The sequence below is a fragment of the Gymnoscopelus braueri genome (assembly GCF_963280865.1).
Source record: "Gymnoscopelus braueri genome assembly, chromosome: 4".
Lineage (NCBI taxonomy): Eukaryota > Metazoa > Chordata > Actinopteri > Myctophiformes > Myctophidae > Gymnoscopelus > Gymnoscopelus braueri.
Genome location: NC_137605.1, coordinates 8734832 through 8738954, shown reverse-complemented (window position 1 = coordinate 8738954; position 4123 = coordinate 8734832).

The window sequence follows — 4123 nt, the reverse complement described above, 5'->3', positions numbered from 1 at the left end:
ACTTATTGGGGGGGGGGGGGCTTTCATGCAGGAACTGCTTGAGAGATGGGGGTGTGTGGGGGGCCGTGGGGGGGGGGGGGTATTGGCTGGTATGGGGGGCGGCTGGCTTTCAGGTTGGAAGGGGCCAAACACCCGAAGGTCACCTTTTTCTAGTTTATCTAATGCACAACAAACTGTGGGGATACAATTTTTCAAAGAAACCTGTTAATCTGAAGGCTGCAACAAAACCTAGTTCAGATTGATTCTTTTTTTTACTTTTTCTTTGGAGTTTTTTCTTGGCCAATTGAGGGTCTAATGTCTGAATTATACTTGGTTGTGCGCCTGTTGCACACACCAAAAATATCTACAAACTATAAATCACCCTTAAGAACAGTGGGTGTCGTTTGCTCTCCGTTGTCCTCTCGTGTTATCGCTTGCTGTTGTCAAAGCACCTTTCCATAATTTAGAAATGTTCCACTCAGTCCATTGGGCTGTCTCAGGGCTCTCTTCTCTGAGATCAAGCCAGCAACAAACAGTGTCAACTTATCTTGAAGAACCAGTTAACTTGAAGGATGGGATGAACCGGAGTTCAGACTGATTCTATTTATCTTGCTTTTTCTTTTCTACAAGATCTACAACCTTAAAACACATTGCGTTGCGATGCGTTGTAGATTGGAATTAGAAGTTATAGATTTTGAAGTATAGACTTTGTTGACCGGGGTCCTTCAGGGGTCTATTCTTGGCCGCCTAATTTTTCCCTCTACACCAACTCTCTCTTCAAAAATAGCAATCTACTGTAGCCTACAAGTGCTGTGACACGTTGTTAGTTGGAAGATCTTTTTGTCAAAGCACCTTTCCATAATTTAAATGGTGAAGTGTAATTGTTGTACTGTTAAATGTTTTTTATTTTATGCTGCACTTTTATTGTTGATTCGTTTAATGTTTTTATTTCATACTGCACTTTTAATTTGTCGATTATTTGAATGTTTTTTGTTTGACAGAGAACCTTTGCAAACATGGTCATATTTGTGGTCTGCTCTTTTATTCAATGTTTCTTTTCATATAAAGCAAACTTAGTTTAAATAAGTACTCTATAAAGTGTATTATTATTATTATTATTATTATTATTCAAAGCTTGATACAGATTACTGTGTATAGAGTGATACAGTATCTGTAGTCTATGTCTAGGGCCTAGACTCTAGGCTATTTGTTTGTAGAGTTATTCTAATGCAGTGATTCTCAACCTGTCCCAACATGATTTTTTGTTGTTGTTGCTTTTTTGGGGGGGGGGGGGGGATGTGGGGGGACTTTTAAGACCTTTTTAATCTAAATAATAATAAAAACATAATAAATTAAATGAAAAAATACATTACTGGATCAAAAGTAATCAACTAACTATAGTATAAAAACATAACACCGGCTAAATTGTCAAATAATATAAGAAAGAGGCAAACATTGTGAAAATAGCTGATCTACAAGCTCGTAGAAATCGCCTATTTTCACAATATTTACTAAATGTAATGCCTCAACTCCTACATTCCAAGTGCTTGCCAGGGTGGGGGGTCCCCAGTTCCAATATGATTATTTTGGTCCTGAAAAGGTTGAGAAACACTGGTCTAGTGTATATACAGTTACAGTATGTGGAGAGAGAGAGAGATGTGTAAACTAGTGTCTATTTGTAGAGTGACACATGTTCAGTGAGGTGTATTAGTTCAATATTAACCCATTGAGACCTGGAACGCATCTATGTCACTTTTTCATTTGAGCTAAAAAGCATTATTTTACACTTTGGTTATTCAAAAATAGCAGATCTACAAACTCATAGCGCGGCACCGAGTGCCGCGCTACGAGCTTGTAGATCTGCTATTTTTGAAAAATCGTGAAAATGTGTGCAAATCTTTGAATATATGTATTCTTTTGAAGCAAACATTAACTCAAATCTTTGCTTCTGGGGGGGTCCCTGGAACAAAATATTTTGAGATGGGGGTTCGCGGCCAAATTCATATCGTTTTGGGGGTCCTTGACATGAAAAAGTTTGAAAACCACTGATATTGAAACATTTCAGAAAACCGTTAGGATTTAGAAGACATTTTGCAGAATCAGAACCTCAATGGGTTAATATACAGTGGTTTATATATTGTACTGTCTATTGTGTGATTTGCACTGTTGCTTTGCACTTGTGTGCAGGGGTCCTGTTAGTCTGTGTATCATGTCATCTGCATATATAGTCAAATCCTCAGTGTTATTTTAACTCAGAGAGTGTGCAAATGTTGTTACATCTGCACACTCTCTGGCTTTAAGGGGAATTTTGCCCCACGGTTTCCTTACCCTTTTCTATGATGTTATGATATCCTTTTTTACTGTACCACTCATCCTAGGATATCATAACATCATAGAAAAGGTAAGAAAACCGTGGGGCAAAATGTCCCTTTAAAGGTGGTGGAAATTATATTTTATTGTTAAAAGCATAGTACAGTATGTAACGTTGCCCTGTGTTTATGTAACAAAACAATATATGACTTTTTTTTTAACCCTCTATACCAGTGGTTCTCAGCCTGTGGGTCGAGACCCCCAGGGGGAGTCCCCACATGAATTTGGGGGGGGGTCCCCAGATGACAGTGAAGTGACAATTTAAGGACTTAAAAGACCTTTTTAATACCCCAAAAAATTAAAGAAAAAAAAATACCATTACTGGGAAAAAAAGTAACAAACAAACTATACTATAAAAACTGGTACATTGGCCAAATGGTCAAATAATACAATATTTATCTGTGGGAACTGAGTCAAACTGAATGTAATGTCTCAACTCCTACAAATCTAAGTGTTTGTCAAGCCAGTTCAAATATGATTATTTTGGGGGGTCGTGGCCTAAAAAGGTTGAGCTGCTCTATACCAGCAGTTATCAGCCACATGGAGTAGTGTGGTGGTGTTTACCCACAGAAACACACTGCCCTCTCACTGTAGCCTATTTTGTGTGTGTTCCCTGTTTGTTTTGGTAGCCTGTCCCATCTACCAAAACAAACTGGGAAAACTCAATGTGCAGTTTCTGCAGGTAAACACCACCACACTACTCCAGTGGCTGATGTCTGCTGTTATAGAGGAAATGGTGGGTCATTTATAGTTTTGTAATGTAAACACAGGGAAAAATGACATACTATGCCTCTAAATAGTAAAAGCTCTATCTTCCGACACTTAGCCTTTGAACATCATTCGTCAATTTCAGTTTTATAGTGTTCCAGTTCCAATTTTGTCTGCTCATTTATTTGTGTCTTCACTTCCAGTTTCACTTATTCATCCAGTATCCTGTATGAGTTCTCTCTCCTGATGGGATAAAATTGGTATCCTGATCTGAAATTTGATTTTCTGTTCAGTAAAGAGTTGGGAGTGACCGGGAGACCCCTGTTACTGAACAAAAACTCTCTATCAGAATGTAGAGAGAGAATATACTTAAGCTACTTTTCAATGAACACTGTGGATTGTGGCCTGTACTGTACTGTACTGTACTGTACTGTACTGTACTGTACTGTACTGTACTGTACTGTACTGTACTGTACTGTACTGTACTGTACTGTACTGTACTGTACTGTACTGTACTGTGCAACTCTCCAAGTATTCTGTCTGAATCATTTTCACAAAGACAACTTTCTATGCAGCTATACTTATACACTTGGCAGTGTTATAGATTTGTATCTCAAATATCATCAATTTGCCTCCCTTGAATGTAGATGCAGTAGTTGTGACACGATACTGTAAAGGGGAACAAGTATATTTATTATTTTCATAATTTTATTTTGTATACAGATTTGATTTTTGTCAGGGAGAAATTAATGATAAATCAATAAAAAAAAATCCTAATCACACTGAGTCAAAATGAGTAAATATATGCACTTTAATGTTTTAACACTCACAGACCATGATCTTGAAATAAATACAAAGAGTACATGGTATCATAACTAACCATTACTGTATAATGGCAGATACCTGGTAACTACTAGCCTATACTGTATGCCCATTTTACTGTGATAGATTGCAGATCATATTTATTTACATTCAGTCAGTCCAAGTGCAGGCCAGGTCAGTCTTTAAGTCTATTTATATGATGTTTCTTTTTTTCTATTGTTGATGCACACAATACCTATATGCC